Here is a 20056-nt window from a genome sequence, read left to right as displayed (position 1 = left end):
CAGGAAATCAACCATATCTACCTTGAAGCATGTAAAATAGAAAGCAGTTAACTTTAAGTATTTCAGTTTCTCAACATAAATGTTTCAAATATTTTTAGGTTACCTTTATTTTAGGAATGTATGAAAAGTTCCATGGGGAGCAGGGGAAGAAGCTGAGTCCAGCAGACAGCTCAGCAGGTAGACCAGCTGCTGTCTCCACCTTGGGAAGAACTAATGCCTGAGCATTACCCTCCACCCTTCCCACCCCTGCTGTCACGTTCCAATCACACACAGCTGGGAAAGTAGCTGTGTGCAGCTATCACACACAGAGAAAAAGTAATAATTGTTATAAAGGCTACTAGATGCTTAAGATGCCCCACGATCTGAGTTCAGTTCCTTAGACCCACCTGGTAGGAGAACAGAAACAACCGCCATGAGTTGTCTTAACAACACACACACACACACACACACACACACACACACACACACACACACACACACGGTTTTGTTGTTGTTTTTGTTTTAACTTTACACGGGCTACTCTGTAAGCAAAACAGAAAGTGGAGAAAAAAATAAGTTAAATTTTCTTGATCATAATAAATTCTAAAACAGTAGTAAATTATTTTTAAAAAAAACTACGTTCACTAAATTACTAAATCAAGAATATTTGGGAAAATTACTTTTCTAAAGCTTCAGAGGTAATAATCCCATTAAATTTAACTGGGCTCAATGATTTGCTTTTAGAAACAAATATTTTTTCTTAGGGAAATGTCACTATAAAATTCCATCCAAATCAGACTGGCTAATTGTTACATCAAATGCCAAACACATGTAAATGTGACAAGAAAATTAATAAAATCAATTTACTGCTCTAACACATGCCATGGCATCACTGCATCACCTGTGGTGATGGTGGAGGAAAAGACAGACCAAAAAAACAAACAAACCTGTGTTCAGCTCACACCTTGCCCAGATGGGAGGATGAGGCAGGAAGAACAGAAGTTCCGGACCAGCCAGGGCCGTATAGTCAGAACTCATCTCCAAACAAAATTAAGGACCAGAATGCGGCCGAGCTGAAGCACTTGCCTCATAGTCTGGGGTTCGAATCCTAGCACTATGGGGGAAATAAAAGGTTAAGAAGGAGGAAAGGCAGTGAGAAGAGCTACACAGCGCCGGGAAGGGGACGACTAGAGTTAGAGCCAGCAAAGCAGAGAGGGCTTTTTTGGCCGTGACCCCGGGGTGGGGTGGGGGTGGGGTGGGGGGGTGAGGGGGTGCTGCAGCCAGAGGAGCATTTTCTCAAGAGGCTCACAGATCCTATGCAAACCAAGGCAAAGAAGCCCACGGCTAGAACGTGAGCAGAACCATGAGAAAGGAAAATACAGGAATCCAGGGTCCAACAAAATCTGAGGACACTTTACATCCCACCAGATTTTATATGCAACCCAAGGGACCCAGGGGAGACACCTGGGAAACTACCCCTGGAAAAGGAGCATGCAAATAAGCGGGACTGAAACAGCCTGACCGGCTCCAGCTCAGGAGATCTAGGTGGCTCCTCCAGTCTGACCTTGTGCAAGAAGCTAAAGAAATCCTACAGAGGGCAGCATCATCGGAGCCTCTGGAGTGTCCAACATTGGACCAAAAATTACTAGACAGGTCAAGACAGTAGAAACGGCTTCAGAGGCTGCAGCGAGAGGGCTGAAGAGATGAAAGAGCGCTGGCCGCTCTCGCAGAGGGCCGCTTTGGTTCCCAGCACACAGGCTGGGTGGCTCACAACTGCCTGCAACTCCAGCTCCAGAAGATTCAACATCTTCTCCTGGTCTCTGAGGGCGCTCACACATGAATGCACAGACACCCAGAAAGACAAATAAGAATAAATCCTTTCTAAAAAGAAAGGAAATAAATTCACTGGTGATCTGGATACTAGAAACCACCAGATGTAAACATTATTAATCACAGTTAGAGGTTATACTCATCAAAATTCAAAACACAAAGGAAAACTTCCTGAGGGCCTACATTACCCTGATTAATCAAATGAACAGGTAAAAATGACAACTCTTGGAGTACCTGTCAACCAACAGAGCTGCACTCACCAGTATCTATCCCCTGCTTAATGGAGACAATAATGTCTCTCATAGTGTCGCTGCAATTAAATGTCTTCCATGTAGCTGTCCTACAGTAACTATCAAGCAACCTTAAGTCACCTATGATTGCCAATGAACATGACATCAGAATCATCCCGCTTCAGGATCAAGTTGGAGTCTACTTTGCTAGCAATGCAGCAGAATCACACTGTTATCACGTCTAAAAAAAGGACCAAGTGGGAAGAATCAGGTCTATTTTTGTTATGTTGTGTTTTCAATCACCAGCAATATATTCTGAGTCGACCAATGCATTTCAGAAACGATATTTTAAAAACAGAGAAAAGTGTTTACTGGTGCGTACCCTGCCTCCTTTCCCTTTAAAATGGATACGCATAAGATGGTAGCTGGGCTTCTTTTGGCTGATGGGCACTCTGCCTCATCCACCCAGGTCTTGAGTTCAGCACACTCTGGAGATCCACTCAAGAACTCTTTCTAGTGGCTTGGGAAGGCTGGTAGAAAACTAAACCTCTGATACAAAGGGAAATGTGAGTCTGCATCTGCTTCACAGGATGTCTGAGCACCTGTAAGTCAGATGCAATTATAAAATGTTTCACAGAACATCCACAGCTCTCCAGCGTTGCATCTTCAGACTGAATGGAACAGCTGCTATGGGCCACAGCAGCAACAGCTCCCGAATTGGAGAAAGCAGAAAAGTGATCTGAGGGGTCCAGGAAAGGCAGGGCTACTCGCATCATTCTTGAGACAAATATTCAGAAAACAAGAATTGTTCTTTTCAGATTCAGGGGGTAACTGCTATGGAGGAAATACAACCTCCAACCTCATGTCCCTTCTACTTGCTGGATATTAGAAGTTCCGCAGAGCTACATTTTCTATCAGTGTTGATGTAAGGATCAATCAATTGGACTCAGGACCCAAATACAAAAATACAAAAAAAACAAAAAGAAAAAAAAAAACCTATAAAATTAGCACTGAACTCTTTCCACTTCTGAGAACATGGGCACAGAGCATGACCTGAGTAGCCAGGAGGACTGGGAAGGACCCTGGAGATGGGAATCTGGAGATGGGAAGTGATGGGCGGAGAGGGCGGATGCACAAGGCTGCCCAGCTTGTCATCAGGCAGAGGACCTGCAGCTGAAGTAAGGTGGCCACTGGGTAGGGAAGGGCAGTAAGTACTGGAACTGGGAGGCCACGGCTTCAGCAATCAGGTAGGTAGGGTGCTCATATCTACGAGGGGATCCTTTGGGGCCACTGGCTGTGGGTCCATAGTCAGAGGCAAGACTCCATCTCCAGAAAAGAAATCAGGACCAACAGTCCAAGAACCTAGAGAGAGGCTCCATCCTAAGGCCTGGGACAAGGGGTAGCATGAAGAGAAAGTGAGGCACCATGGCCCGGGTGCCTGGCCTCAGTACTCCAGGCAGATGAGCTGTACAATTCCCAAGGATGGCAAACTCCACACTTGCTCAAACACCTTCCTCAAATGGTCTAGGGTTTGCACAGGGCCCACACATGCCCTCAGTGCATGCTAATCATCTCCGGGTCACTTATAATACCTGATAGAAGAGAAACACTGTGAAAATTGTTGTTGTTGTGTGTTGTTTAGGAAATAACAATCAGCAAAACAAGGTCTGAATACATTCAACACAGACACTTTTATTTCTTAGTTTTTCTCATCGGCAGTTGGCTGACTCCAGATGCCGCACTGTGGGTATACCTGGCCTGGTGTATCGTGCAGGCATGAATCCTAGTTGAGCTCTGAACTGACTTGGCTGGAAGGATGGGATGGCAGTGACCAGCAAAATCTCCCTGAGGAGACTGAGATTTCAACTAATGCTGGGGTTTGCTTTGATGAAATCAAACACGCCATCCCTGAATCCCCGAAACCCTAGGGTGCAGGAGCTAAATAAAATGTCACTTCAAACTATGTTAGTTCCTTTTCTCGGTACTCTGACCAAACGCCTGATGAGCAGCGACTTCAGAGCGGCACGATTTATTCCGGCTCACACTTGAGGTTCCAGGCCATCATGGCCGGCCGCAGGAATGTGCTCCCATCTGAGCAGTTCAGGAGACAAAGCCAGGGGAATGCAGTCATTCAGATGACATTCTCAGCTTGGGACCCAGGCCCACAGTTACGTCACAGTTTCAAGGTAGGCCTCCTCCACAGTTCAACCTCTCTAGAAAGGCTCTGGAGGACATGCCCAAAGGCATGGCTCCTCAATGACTTCTCATCCAGTCAAGCTGACAGTGAGTATTAACCATCGTCTCGGCTATCAAGAAAAGGGCAAACAGTATGACGAAGACTGCGGATTAATCCATGCTACAGCAACAGCTTGTAGTGAACACCGCCCGTAGGAAGCACGCAGCATGATAAGGAAACTGTGTCTGACAGTTGGGATAAACACACGAGGTAAATGCTGACGTAAAGGTGGGAGATAAAACTAAAAAAGAAAGCTCTCAAAGGTCAACTTGGGGATGGGCCCTGTGAGGAAAAGGACCTTTACCACCAGGGCTTAGAAAATCTGTTTAGCAGTACCGTTGCAGATGCTGAAGAAGGGGACTTGGGATGGAGGCAGAGCCTGCATCGCCGTGTGCTGCTGGTACCGAGAAACACAAAAAAGACTCACCAGAAGGCATCCTCTCCACCAGCTTCACTCACGACATGGGTGACTCCAGGGTGGAAAGCTGATCGAGGGTAAGGGACACGATGGGAAGTGGTGAGAAAAGTAGAAAACACAGCACTGGCATTCTGAGCAAACAGGCAAACCTTTGTTAACAGGAGGGAGGGCAAGAGACAGTGCCTGGGGTGCCCGCAGGGGGCGTGGGGGAGAGGGGGTGTACTGTTTGCATGGTTGCTGTCCCTGTCTGAAGAGACAGTGCCTGGAGTGCCCGCAGGGGTGCTGTTTGCATGGTTGCTGTCCCTGCAGGTAGAACTGAGCCAACAGACTAAAGAAATTAAACTAGGTAAAAGACAAGCAAGAGACGGTCAGAGGGATACACTTGTATTGTAAGGTCAGCTCACATCAAAATGTCTGTACATCTTTAAAAAAATTAATTCCACTTTCAATCTCTTTCTCCAATGGAGCACTTGGCAGAGAAAATCCCTACAATCTACTCAACACTAATAGTGCATTCCCTTTGGACAAACTAAGGAATACACAGTGGGGATTTTAACTTTATCATCAATGCATACATTGTACATACATGTAATGCAAAAATGCATACATGCGATTTTAATGGCAATAACAAGTACAAGTACAAGAATGGGAAGACCACAGTTTTGAATTACCCAGGCCTATATTTGAATCAAGTGCTCACCATAATGCAGCCATGGTGCGGCTGCATACCTTCAAGCACGGGTGCTTCCGTGCCCAGAAACTTTGAAGCCTCTTTCATCTCACCTTCGCAAGAGCCTCTCGAGTAAGAAGTTCAAAACTACGCAAGTCTGTAAAGAAAGATGTAGGCTGAGGACCTAAACCTGAGTGTGACCGTGAAGTCAAAGGATTTTACATTCAAACTTCAAAGCCAAGCTCTATGGTCTCCTACTCCCTCTAAGCTCTGGGTCTCCATAATGCCTTCACATAGTTTTGTTATAAGTCTTTAACAGGATGCACACTATCCATACACTTTGGATACACTAGCGTGTATCCATACACTAAAGGCACTATGACTAATTGCTAGCTTATTTCTCAACAGGCAGGATCCATTCAAGGACCAAAGCCTTTGCCTACCACCAGCCTTTTATCTGGTTCCGAGTATCTAGCATGTCGTATATGATCAGTAAATATTTTTTGTCTCAACCCATTCTGGTTAATGTTTAGACCAATTGCTGTATCTGCCAGGATTGGCTTCATCCTAAACCCTTAGTCATGAAGCCCATCAATGTCACTTCAGATGTCAGGGCTAAAGTGCACCCTCTGCAATATGTTCTGCCACGTGCTTAGTTCAGAGGCCAGCAAAGGCCAAGCTGGGCCATCACTGCTTCTAGTGATTAAGTTTTACTGGAACACACCCATATCCACATGTTTACATACCACCTGAGCCACTACTGAATTTAGATGGCAGAGAAGAGCACTAGCAGCAGAGATCAAGAGGTCTAAAAGTATGACTATATTTGCTATCTGGCCCTTTACAGAAATACTCGCTGACCTCGCTGTTCACTGAATCCACTCGGTGAGTCAACAACCACAGAGTCCTTTCTACGCACCAGCGCCTGCCTTTGGGCTTTGGGCTTATCACGAAGAACAAACTAAGGAGAGCCCTATTCCTGCACAGCGTAGCCAGCGAAACCAACAAACACCCAAGGAGCCGGGACACTGAAGCAAAGAATATTGCAAAATGAGATAAGCACTAAAGGAAAGGAGAATGTTCTCTATGAGAGGTTAACAACTGTGAACAGTGAGCAGGCACACCTTCTTGCACTGGGTGAACAAGGAATTTCTGCAGGAAGATGAAATTGAACCCTGGCATGAACCACTCAGGACAGAGAAGAGAGGCTGCAGCCATCTGAGAGATAAGGCCAAGCCAGCAGAGGGTCCACCGTGAACCTAGCTCTGAGGAAGAAAGGCACTAATGTGCTCAGAGGAGGGAGAAGAAGCCAGAGCACAGCACTGACTAACATTTGGAGGAGGCAGGGGTCCCACCACAGAGCACCCTGCAAGTTATCTTACAACATGAACGCACATTTTTAGATTTCTAAAGTACATTGTTATTATAAAAACAATTTTACAAGCTTATATTTCAGATTCACACAGGTGGCCCCCTCCACATTGGGCTCTGATTTTGTTTGTTTGGGTTTTTTTGTTTGTTTGTTTGTTTGTTTTGTTTTTTATGGTGAAAAAGTATGTTTAGAATTAGCCAGATGGACTCAGTTTAGATGATCCCACTTTTGTTGGCAACATCCAGAGCATCATAGTCAGGAGGCAACCGAACATATGCCTTCTTGTCTCCATCAGGCCTTATGAGAGTGTTGACTTTGGCCACATCAATGTCATAGAGTTTCTTCACAGCCTGTTTGATCTGGTGCTTGTTGGCCTTGACATCCACAATGAACACAAGTGTGGTGTTGTCTTCTATCTTCTTCATGGCTGACTCAGTGGTCGGGGGAATTTGATGATGGCATGGTGGTCAAGCTTGTTTCTCCTGGGCGTGCTCTTTCGAGGATATTTAGGCTGCCTCCTGAGCCGCAGGGTCTTGGGCCCCAGAACGTGGGTGACGTACGGATCTTCTTCTTTTTGTGGCTGTGGACGCCTTTCAGCACTGCCTTCTTGGCTTTCAAGGCCTTTCGCTTTGGCTTTGGCTTTGGGAGGGGCAGGAGCTTCCTTCTTCGCTTTCGGCGCCATCTTGGCGAAAAGGATTGCTTATATCCGGGCTCTGATTTTGTAGGTGAAGTGCATAAGGGATAAATAAGGAGGAGATACTTGGTTTGCTGTTCCCCACAGCTCAGGGAATGTAAGGAGGAGAGGGCAAATCAGACCTGTGCTACCCCATCTTCCAGGGTTGTAAACACCACCAAAAGGGGCTCCGCCTCTAATCACATCCGCTGCTCTGGAGAAGGACCTGCCCTTGCACAGTATCTGAACCTTCTAAGCACAATGATGACCAGTTACCACACCACAGCTAGGTCCAACAAATCATTCAGCTTCACAAACAAATCAAATACCGTAAAGGAGACCATTCTTCCCCAGCTCCAGACTGACCCGTCTTTATCACACACAGACCCATAAAGCTCTCTGTAACCACAAAACACAGCAACTAATCTGCATAATGTGATGTTTCTTTCCAGTGGTACCTGAAGAAGGGTAAGAAGACATGAAGGGCTAGTGTTTTAAAAGGAAATGGAGTTTTGTTACAAAATAAACTCATTTTTATGTTACAAATAAAAAGTATTTACTCCTTTATACCAGTCAATATTTTTTCAAAAACATAAAATAGTAACAGTACTTTAAAAAAAAAAAAAAAAAAAAAAAAAAAAAACACCTGTTCTAGAGCTGGGCATGGTAACATATGCCTTAAATCCCAGCCCTTAGGAGGCAGACAGATTTCTGTAAGTTCAAAGCTACCACGGTCTACATAGTGAGTTTTAGAACAGCCATGGTTATACAGTGAGACCCTGTCTCAAAACACACAATTGCCCTAAGCACTTCAGCCATGTGAACTCACTCACTCCACAACTACTTGACAAAACTGGCATTCAGACACAGGGTAGATAAGGTGCTCAAAGGGCCTGTTGTCTTAACACCTTGGCACGGCCCCTCCCTCTCAGTGATGACACCCTCGGTTAGTGGACCATAGAATGCTTTGTTGAAAGGTGGAACCTCTCTGCAACTCCTGAGTACATTGTCTGTGGGATGTCTTTATCCTCACATATTTAATTTCTCATTGCCACAGAAAAAATAACAAAAACACCTAAGAGTTGTGTTGCTAGGAAAAACCGATGACCAATAAACCCTTAGCACATGATATTTGCTTCCTTGGATACACAGAGTGTTGAGGCAGGAGTGACAGCACCAAGCATCTCTTGAGATGGCCTCTACGTAAGGCTGGCATTCTACCTTAGTAATCTCATTTGTCCTCATGAATTGCTATTGGTACAAATTCTAATACACACAGAATGAGTTCAGGAAGGCCAAACATCTTCATTCCACAGCTCCTGTCCAGATTATTCCACACACTGTCTAGAGGTCAAGCGTTGCCTCTATATAGTTGAGATCACGGAGACTGTGATTATAAAATACTTCATTTGCATAAAGCTTTCTTCATCTGACTGACCTAGGACCTCTGGTGGCCGATGGAGAAGCTCCCTGAACATTCTAATCCTACTGGTCCAGCTCTAAGAAGAGAGGAAGGACACCAGACACTGTGGTAGACACTTATAATCACAACACTTAAAAGCTGAGGCAGGAGTATCACGAGTTATAGGCTGGCCTGGACTAGATATGAAACTCTGAGGAGGATGGAGAGAGGAAAGAGGGAGGGAGAGGGGGTGGGAAGGAAGAGGAGGAGCGGGGCCAACAAGATGGCTCAGCAGGTAAAGGCACTCACTGCCCAAGGCAGGTGGCCTGAGTTCAGTCCCAGAAACCCACATAAACACTGAAGGAAGAACCCTCCCCATGAGTGTGCTGAGGACATGCATCTCTCTTAACAGGAAGCGCCTTGGGAGCACCTTCTGTGCACAGGGCTGATTCACAGCCTTGGACTATGACTGACAGCAGTAGCTGCTCAACCAATTGTGCCTGAATTTAACTGGATTGCTTATGAGTCTAGACAAGGCTTATGTAAGCCCACACTGAGTTCCCGTGCTGTCCGCAGGGTCTTCAGACAGTACCACAGAAGTCAATCCAGCATGACCTTCTCTAAATCACCACCAACATGAGGGAGTAACTGTCCAGAAACACCATCCCCAAAGTTTGGATATTTAAAATATACAACATTTTTGTCCTTCTGGGTTTGGGTTACCACACTCAGGATGATATTTTCTAGTTCCATCCATTTGCCTGCAGATTTCATGCTGTCACTGTTTTTCTCTGCTGAGTAGTACTCCATTGTGTATATGTACCACATTTTCTTAATCCATTCTTCAGGTAACAGGCATCTAGGTTGTTTCCAGGTTCTGGCTATTATGAGTAGTGCTGCTATGAACATAGTTGAGCATGTATCTTTGTGGTATGATTGAACATTCCTTGGGTATATGCCCAAGCGTGGTATAGCTGGGTCTTAAGGGTGATTGATTTCTGAGAAACCGCCATACTGATTTTCACAGTGGTTGTACAAGTTTGCATTCCCACCAACAATGGAGGAGTGTTCCCTTTGCTCCACATCCTCTCCAACATTGACCGTCATTGGTGTTTTTGATCATAGCCATTCTGACAGGTGTAAGGTGGTATGTACATAGTATGTTCTCACTCATAAGTGGATACTAGATATAAAGCAAAGAACAATCAGACTGCAACCCACAGAACCAGGGAGGCTATATAGCAGGGGGGACCCTAGGATGACTGTGGCTTATAATAAGTTTTGGTTTTACTCAATTACTGGACAAGCCTCAATGAAACATTTCACTATTAGGATAAGAATTTGTACTGTATCAAGTTGATAATAGGAAAAAAATAAATAAATAAAAATGAAAAAATATAAAATATTTATCACATCAAACCACATAGAAACAGACAATTGTAGTTCAAACTTTGACTAATGAAGGGTGCCAAGACCTAGACAGGGAATCTGACTCAAAAAGAAAAAGACCTACAGAGTTAGGAGATATGGAGCCAAAGGGGTATCGACATGGTACTAGCCAAGTCCACATTCCTCTGGGCCTCAGCTTTTTCCTCTCTGTAAAACAGGCAGGTTAGCCTAGTGTCAATTCTGTTGCTGTGATAAAACACCCTGGGGTGGGGGAAGCAACTTGGGGGGAAAGGGCTTAAGCAACTTCCAATTCCAGATTACAGTCTATCTTTGGGGAATGTCAAGACAGGAACTTGAAGCCGCTGGGCAGTATCACATCCACAGTCAAGGGCAGAGAGAATATAAACACACTTAGCCCCCTCTCTACACTCGCACAGGCCAGGACCTAAACCTGGGAATGGTACCAGCCATTGTGCTGGCCCTTCTTACATCAATTAATGCAATGGAGGCAATCACCCACAGCATGCCCACAGGCCAACCTGATCTAGAAAATTGCTCATTGGCATTCTCTTCCCAGTGACTGATTCCAGAGTGTGTCAAGTCGATCATTTAAAACTCACCAGCATGTGCTCATTTATAAATGGATATCAGCTGTAAAGTAAAGCATAATCATGCTACGGTCCGCAGATTCTGAGAGGCTAAGTAACAAGGGGGGCTTAAGGGAGGAAACAAGGATCTCCCTGGGAAGAGGAAACAATCAATTTCAGGGTGAACTGGGGTGGAGGTGGGAACAGAAGGGGTCAAGTGAAGGGGGAGGGAGGGAGAAAATATTGGGAGAGACACTGGAATTGAGGAGCATTCTGGGGGTCAGGTAGAAACCTAGTGCAATGGAAACTCCCTGGAATCTACAAGGGTGACCCTAGCAAAGACTCCTAGAAATGGGGGACACAGAGCCTGAACTGGCCATCTTCTGTAACCAGGCAAGGCCTCAAGTGGAGGGACTTGGAGACCAACCCAGGCACAAAACCTTTGACCTACAGTCTGTCCTGCCTGCAGAGTGTTCTGGGACCAGAGCATAGCAGAGTCCTCATCAGAGAGACCAGAGAGACTTCATCTAGCAACTGACGGGAGCAGGCGCAGAGTCCCACAGCCAAATATTAAGCAGAGCTCAAGGAGTCCTGCAGAGGATGGAGAGGAAGGGCTGGAGGAGCCAGAGGGGTCAAGGACACCACAAGAACACGGCCCACAGAATCAACTGACCTGGACTCAAGTGGTCTCTGGGAGATCATGGAGCCTGTATGGGGCTGACCTAAGTCCTCAACACATATGTCATGGTTGTGTAACTTGGTGTTTTTGTGGGGTTCTGTAGCTAGAGTTGTCCTGCCTTGCCCACAGTCAGGACAAATCTTTTTCACCCGCCAGTCCCACAGCCGCTTGGACCCAACCAAGTAAACACAGAGACTTATATTGCTTACAAACTGTATGGCCGTGGCAGGCTTCTTGCTAACTGTTCTTATAGCTTAAATTAATCCATTTCCATAAATCTATACCTTGCCACTGGCTCGTGGCTTACTGGCATCTTCACATTCTGTTTGTCCTTGTGGCGGCTGGCAGTGACTCCTTCTGCCTTCCTGTTCTTTCTTTTCTCCTCAGTTAGTCCCGCCTCTACTTCCTGCCTAGCCACTGGCCAATCAGTATTTTATTTATTGACCAATCAGAGCAACACATTTGCCATACAGAACATCCCACAGCAGGGTTCCTAACAGTGGGAATGGGGATGTCTCTGACTCTTTTGCCTGCCTTTGGGACCCTTTTCCTCCTACTGGGCTGCCTCATCCGACCTTGAGGTGAGAATCTGTGCCTGATCTTAATGAAGTTTGTTACACCTAACTTGGCTGACATGCCTGGGAGGCCTTCTCTTTTCTGAGGGAAGGTGGAGGTGGTGTGGATCTCAAGCAAGGGGAGGTTGCAGGGAAAGATGGGAGGTGGGGAGGGGGAGGAAGGGGAAATTGCAGTTGGGACGTAATATATGAGAGAATAGGGTTTTTTTTTTTTTTTTAAGGAAGAAAAGAAAACTTTATCACAGAGTGAGTTCCCCCAATCCATTGCAGCTTCCCCATTCAGTGACGTGACTTTAAGGTTGACAGACACCACGAGACTCTCAGGTGGCCCGTACACTTAAAAGAGTAAAAAGCTCCAGGTAAAAGTTCATCGAGCTAGCCCCAAACAGGAGGATTTTAACACAGGGAAGGAAGGCCTTAAACCAAACCCCACTGAACCACTAACCACACCTTCATCTGGCAAAAGTTCCCAGGATGCCAAAACTGGTTATTCTCAATCATTCAGGAAGCCAACCATTCTGAGTCTGTAAATCAGCAGTTTTCAACCTGTGGGTCTTGACCCCTCTGTGGGGTCAAATGACCCTTTCACAGGCAGGGGTCACTTAAGACCATTAGAAAACACAGATATTTACATTACGATTCATAACAGTAGCAAAGTTACAGTTATGAAGGAGCAATGAAATGATTTTATGGTTGGGGGTCACCACACCATAAGGAACTGTATTGAAGGGTCGCAGCATTAGGAAGGCTGAGAACCACTGCTCTAAATGCTTTTAAAATATTATTGTAATTGTGGAAACATAAAAGAGAGAAGGAACAATTATGGACAGCAACTCCAACTTCCCTCTAGTAGTCCACCGAGGAGCAGCACCTGTGTGTCTGATGAGTTACCTGTCTACTGGGCCCTGCTGACTTGTGACCACCCTCGGTTCTGCAGTCCTTAAATGCTCAGGAGGACTTGGGTGTATTTACTGGGAAAGGTGTGTAAAAATTATCATACAGCCACAAGTTAAAAAAAAAAAAAGACTGGAAAATCTGCCGAGTGGAGTTCCTGGATCCCGCCAGCTGAGACACTTTCGCTGTGGTGACAGAGAATGAGCCACAGTCCTCTGAAACAAGTGTGTGGTGCTTTTCCTCTAGTGCCCATAAATGACATGCTTAGTGGGGCTTCCCCAACCGCGTGCTTTTGAGTCCTTGCATGCAACACTGTGGCTAGTGGTGTGGACGGGACCAGAAAACACTTCCAAAGCAAAGCTGTTGGCCTTGTTATAACCTGCAGCTGCTGCCCTGTTTTAACTTTTTCTGAAGAATTGCTTGGGGCAGGAGGTTTGGATCGGTGGGAGACTGCTGGCCTAGCATGTGCCAGGAGTTCAGGTCTATCTCCAGCAACATCAAAAAAATGAAAATAAAAAAATAAAGTATTAAAGTGACTTCACACTACTTCATACACTCACACAGACATAGTCACAGTGGATTAAATATTTTTAAGTACGTTCTAATTACCAAGTCTTCCCTGAACTTTGCCCAATAGTCTTCAACCATCAAAAGCATTTCCAACATTAACATGGAAACAAAACAATATGATTTCCAAACTCTACCTATTTTCTTAATGGCTTTCTAATAAGTTCAATTATTCAGTTTCCACAACCCACAAAACCCATAAAATAGATTTATAGACCAATCACACACCACATGACCCAAGGCTTGCACAGCACTCACACTCCCCGCACTGAAATACCAAGGCTCAAGTCACAGGCTACAAAGCAGGCATCTAGCCAGTATGTCCCCCAACGGAAATTAAGTCGCCACCCTCTGTTCCTGGTCTTCTAAGTGCCATCAAGCTCTGCATCACAAATCATCAAGAGCCATAAGCTGCCCTCAGCATTCACCTCCTGCATGGCTCATCCACTCCTGGCCACCTTCCATTTAGGTTATACTTAAGAATGTAAGTTTTTGCCCAGGTCTTTCAAATAATAGGCACTCAATGGATCCCGGTGAATCAGCCAGTTAAGGTGTTTACACGACACACTCCTGAGGTATTGCTGAACCAGAAAATGTTGGTGCCACAGCCTCTGATACCAGCTCTCAAGAAGCTGAGGTGAGAGGATGGTGAGTACCAGGCCAGCATTGGCTACACACAAGACCCTGTCTCAAGAAGAAAAGGAAAGACATAAAACAAACTATAATTACCACCTTCATGCTACCATCTCCAGCTTCCTGTACCTACCTTTATCCCAGGCCCACCATAATAGCCAAGTGTCATGTTCCCTTAGCACACCAGCCCCCCAAAGTTAACACATTGAAAACTGGGTGCATCTCTGCTACCTCCTAAAGCTGCTCATCTGCCCGCCCAGCCTGTCAATGGCATCCAGATGCCAAATCACAAATCTTAGAGTCCCTGGTAAGTCTCACTTCCCTTACCGCTCATACCCAGCCAACCACCCTGTCTGGCCATCTTCCTACTACATCCTGAGCAAGCCACTCCTGCCTGACCTGCAATGCCACCAATCTGCACGTCTACCCCATTATGTTCTGCTATCCAAACAATTTCCTAGCCAGTCATTTGTTAACTATTCCTGACCAAAAAGACTATCATGTGCTTTTACCCCAAGCATGAACATTAACAAGTAGTGGGCTTTCTTGCGGTATGGCCAACCCAGAAAGGATTTATAACTACTTATAACTGACGTGAGGCAAGAGCCTCCTTGTACTCGCAAAGTGCTCAACTAGACGGTAGCACATAATATTGATAAACCACGGTGAGTTAATGCCACAAAAAATAAACAGGGCAAAGGGGGTTTTTCAACTCTGGGCCCACCAGGCTCCAACTGAGAGCACCAATCCAAAGCCACACAGAAGGCAAGGTTGAAGTCCCCTCATGGGTCACAAAACGAAAAGGGGGAGGGGCTTGTAGGAAAGGGAGGGTGACGGGAAGGGGCAATGAGAGAGGGCGGGGCTGAGAGCAATCAGAATGCACTGGATACAATGTATAAAATTGTCAAAGAAAAAAATCCGATAAAAACAAGAGGCTATTGGGTTGGTTAGCTTTTTCTCTCTCTCTTTTTAAAGTTTATTTAAATGTCCACACAGGAACATGTGGTATTGTTCCACACATTCCCCCCCTTACCCACCTGCCTGCCTCAGTTAAAAGCAGACTGGGACTAAAGATGAAAAGACTATGAAAAACAAAGACCCCGCAGGGGGCTGGAGCATGCTCAGTGGGTGGGGTTGTAATCTCCAGGACCACAGAGACACAAGCAGATATAGCATACAAGCAAAGGAAAGGCACCCCAAGTGAAGAACCATGGCTGCCGGTACCCGGGGAAGCAGGTGTGTGTTCACAGACTCAACACCGTGGATGCCTGGGCCAGAATGAGGGGACAGCAGTTAAAAGACCAAAGAAACTGACTTGATTACACAACAGGTTTATGATGTTTTGAAAAGGATAAGGCTGACTGCTCCGAGGAGAGCAGGATATGAGGAACAATGGAGCAGGGGAAGGGCTCCAGACTCCAGAGGATCTGTGCCAGCTGCAGCATTTTAAGTGTACACCTGTCCCAAGCCTCCCACCGCTCTCCAGGCAGAGGACTGTTATGACGACTACCTCAGCCAACATGCTCAGATACTCTTAGACGTGTTCACCGTCCCAAGGTCCTGTAAGTGGGAACTGTTCTAACGGGCTAGAAGGAGGAAGGATTACAGGATCCGAGCCACGCTTCAGAATGTAACGGCAGGAGAGGCGAACTCCAGGTGCCTGAGGTGAGCTGGGCATAAATAGACCGGGGTGACAGTAATAAAGTGGAAGATAAGAGCTCAAGGCAGAATGTTAAGGGAGAAGTGGATTTTAAAGTGAAAGGAGGGCCTAGGACTTGAAGATGACTCTAAGCTCACCCAGGAAAAGCCTGGTGGTCCCCAAACAGAAAGTAACCGTTTTGGATTTTGGTCTGTTTTTAAGTGTCTTTTTTATTGAAAGGCTAACACATTGTCTAGCTGCATTTCTCTACTCCCCAAACCACAAACTGGGTAGTACAAATCTCTAGGCAATACGCAAACAGCTAAGAAGACTGAAAATTTTAAACAGGACAAGGGTTAGGGAGATGGCTCAGTGGTTAGAAGCAGATACCACACCTGCATCAGACTGGAGTTTGGCTCACGGCTGCCTGTAACTCTGGCTCCAGGACCGTGTGATGCACCCCTGCCTCCACAGGCACGGCACTCACATGCACAGACTCACACACAGGTACGTGTGCACATACTTAATTGAAAAATAAATCTTTAAAAACAACAACATTAAAAACCAAACTAGTCCTCAGGCCCAGTTAAGAGAGCCCCACGGCAGGCAAGCTAATCAGCTACAGGGATGCTATCTGACCAGGAGGCCCAGACGCCGCCGCAGCTTAACTACGCGCCCAGAACACCAACTGCAAGTTGCCCTTTGCAGCTTCCAGCCCAGGAGTGGAGACCACATCTGTCGATTCCACTCTAGGACCAGTTTGCTAAGTGGTTTACTTTCCAACACCATCTCCGAAAAGTTCAGACACTGACAGGACAATTAACCAGGAAGAAATCACTTTACAGAAAGAGAGAAAGCCCCAAATCCACTTTCCACGGAGAATAACAAGCCAGTTTTCTTGAATAAATAACAAAGAAGCCTGGGGTGGTGGTGGCACACACCTTTAATCCCAGCACTTGGGAGACAGAGATAGGCAGATCTCTGTGAGTTCAAGGTCAGCCTGGTCTACAAAGGGAGTTCCAGGACAGCCAGGACTGTTAAACAGAGAAACCTTGTCTCAAAAAACAAAACAGAAAAGAAAAGAAGAGAAGAGAGAAGAGGAGAAGGGGAGGGGAGGGGAAAGGGGAGGGGAGGGGAGGGGAGGGGAGGGGAGAGGGGAGGAGGGGAGGGGAGGGGAGGGGAGGGGAGGGGAGGGGAGGGGAGGGGAGGGAGGGGAGAGGAGAGGAGAGGAGAGGAGAGGAGAGGAGAGGAGAGGAGAGGAGAGGAGAGGAGAGGAGAGGAGAGGAGAGGAGAGGAGAGGAGAGGAGAGGAGAGGAGAGAAAACTTCTGTCCATATTGGAAGGAACTCGGGCACGGGTCTGGAATCTACTGGAATCTCCTCAAAGGATGCAGGGGATGAGGCTAATGTTATTCAAATACAATTGGTTTGCTGCTGGTCTGTGACAAGCAGCCCAGTGTAACTGGGATTTGGAATGAGACCTCTCATGCAACGGTGGCAGGCACACACACCACTGTCACACCACTACTTCCTTCTGAACCTCGGCCTGCTCCTCCGCAGGACAGTCGTGTTTTATACCGAGAGCTTGGGGAATCTCCTCGGGAGTCCTCCTTCTGTCATCCTGGCAACAGTCTCGCATGACATCAAGAAAACCGTGGATGTGGCTCAGAAAATCTGTGGTCAACCTTCAGGAGTCCTGGCCGCTGCTCGCTTTCCTTCTCGTGGTGCTGATGGCGGGAGCGCACTCAGAGAGCTTTTCCAGTATGGCTGCACTGACGCTCGATGGAAGAACGGCTTCATGTCTTCTTAGCTCACAGACTGTTCGGCAATCTCTACATCAACTTCAAACATCTCTCCATCAGAACTCTGAAGCTCAATTGAAGGCATGGTGTTCAGCTCTGGGACAAGAGACGCGAGCGGGGCTGTGTCCATACAAAAAGAGAAAGAGAGACAAGACCACTAGGGATCTTTTGAATACAGATATGACCACAGGAAAATATCCAACAGATAGGGTTAGACCGGGGTCGACGGAGGCTAAGTGGAAAGAGAAGAAAGCAGGCAGGCATGTCCAGAGCGGAGTTGCTCTTTAGTCAGAACAACTGAATGGCCGCAATCTCTCCAAAAAGTGAGACTGTGCACACACATGGCATGGAGGTTTTACAGGAGAGAAAAGGGGAACTTTGGGGATGGGAGCATCCATTTGCAGGTCAATTCCTTGGCAGTCTGGAAGTGGAAGATACCTTCGGGTTTGGTATATAGATCTCCTCATCAGAAGCTTCACCAGGAGTTATCAGTCCAGTCAACTTTCCTTCCAGAACTTCTCAGCCCACCTGAGGCTTTTAGGTAATTATCCCTTCATTCCAGATCCTGAGGACAGGTATGAAGGGGGTGACATATTCTCTCACTGGCTACTTCCTGAAGAAAGGGCACAGTGGAAGTGGGGGCTAGGTTCTGTCCCCAGAATCTAAGGGGTCATAGGTTGTATTGACTTTATGTAGCAGGAGGAGAATTTTAGCTTGATCAGCTGCCATAGATCATGTGATCGCCATCATCATGTGCTCCAGAAGAAACCTCTGAAAAACAATCGTTAAGGGGCTAAAAACAGTGATTTGATTACAGAGTAAAACAGCAATTGCCGAGGAATGGGGGTGGGGGGTGGGGTGGGGGGACAACGACAAATAGAACCCAGGGAGAGGAGGTGGGTGTCCACAGATACAGGCTCCCCACATAGGGTCGAGGACGGACTCACATTGTGTCTCAAAGGGCTGGGGTGAGTCCGGTCAGAACGGGAAGGGTGCCAATGGTGAATAAGTTGGAAGACAATGATGGCTCCCCATGTGGGACTGCAGAGAGAGTGGGGGGACTGGAAGAGACTTGAGGCCATCTTGGGACGTCTGTAATGGGTATAAACCTGGGAAAGGGTCAGTTGTTATATAAAGACTAGTTTCAAAGGGGTGTGGGTCCATAGTGACGAGGGGACACAGGCAGCCCAGAAGCCCTGGGCCTTAGTGGGCAGACAGACCCAGCAGTGGGGGAAGTGTAACTGGCCACCTTGAAAGGCTAGTGAGTTCTGTTTAAGAGAGGTATCCAGCTCTCTTGTGTGGCGATTCAGGGGAGAGGTATGAGTAGAGTCCATATAAGGATCAGATCAGAGGAGGAGGAGAAAAATAAAAGGGTTGTGGCTAATGAAAAGGATAGTTCCCTTTGAAAAGTCGGAGATGGAGGGGCACCCTAACGGGGTGAGGGAAGGTGGTGGCATTTGAAGCAAGGACGGTAGTTCAAGCAAAGTGAAACCCTGCTAGGAGAAGATTTTCCTGCCTGGTCGGATCACTCCCGGGGACTGTGACTAGCACTGCTCCCAGGAGTGAGTGCGGCACCACAATAAGCTAGCAGAAGCAGGAGGGGGCTGTGGTGAGTGTGAGACTGATTAGGGGACCTAGCCAGGGCAGCTAATGTTCTAATGTGGACCTGGGGATGGTGGTGATTTGATCCAGGAGGAACGTCTGTAAAACATTTGAAAGACAGGATAAAATGTACGGGGATAATAAGGAGGAAGAAGGGGAGCCAGGATGGGAGGGACCCAAAGCCCTTCCATGGGAGGAGGCATGTCATTGAAGCTTTGTCTTTGGCTCCATCTTGAACAAGTTTGGATTTGCTGGAGCAGAAGTAGCCCTGTTCCTGGAGGAGGGCATGAATCCCACACTTAACAGCGGCCACAGGACCTAGTCCTCTGATTTGGGAGTACCACAGCAGTCAAAGAATTTAGTTGGTCCTGAAGGATGCTGAGCTAATCTGAAATTTCGTTAAGGTTTCCTGAGGGCTGGTGAGTGAGGCTAATGGATGCAAATATGACTTCAGGCTAGCTGTTTCAGTTTGGAGTCCTAATTGGGGGCGGGGGGGGGGGAGCCTAGGGTGGCAAGAGGTCGCTCCAGTTGCTTTTAGGGGCTTGGAGGCACAGAGCTCGCTCTCTCAGCTGCTTCGAGCTGACTAGAGGAATGCTACAGGAAGAGAAGCAGGCAGAGTGTCTCAGAGGAGGGTCCATCTGCGGGGCCACAATCAAACCACGTAACACAGGGCAAGATCCACAGCCTCAGACACCCACCCATTCAATGACAGTATGCATCCTTGGAGTGTGTTATGTGAGTGAGGTGGCATCTGGAACACACAAGAGTGAGAGACTGTTACACTAGTGTAATTCCTACTGAGAGTGTGGTTAAGAAAACAGTCAGGACAGTCTTGCCTTTATTAGAGGGAGAGAATGGGCAAGAAAACCTGCCAAAGAACC

At 46.8% G+C, this 20056-nt stretch overlaps 1 protein-coding gene and 1 pseudogene across 2 annotated transcripts in view; both read right to left on the bottom strand.

Moving 5' to 3' along the window:
• Mpp7 (membrane palmitoylated protein 7) overlaps positions 1–20056 on the bottom strand; it is a 219718-nt gene that overhangs the window by 177001 nt on the left and 22661 nt on the right. The gene's annotated exons all lie outside the window — the stretch shown is intronic.
• LOC114695689 lies at positions 6867–7432 on the bottom strand (annotated as a pseudogene).

The sequence above is a fragment of the Peromyscus leucopus genome, chromosome 5, assembly GCF_004664715.2.
Source record: "Peromyscus leucopus breed LL Stock chromosome 5, UCI_PerLeu_2.1, whole genome shotgun sequence".
NCBI classification, from domain to species: Eukaryota; Metazoa; Chordata; class Mammalia; order Rodentia; family Cricetidae; genus Peromyscus; species Peromyscus leucopus.
Note: the sequence above shows the minus strand (reverse complement) of the source record. Positions and strands in the feature narration are given on the sequence as shown.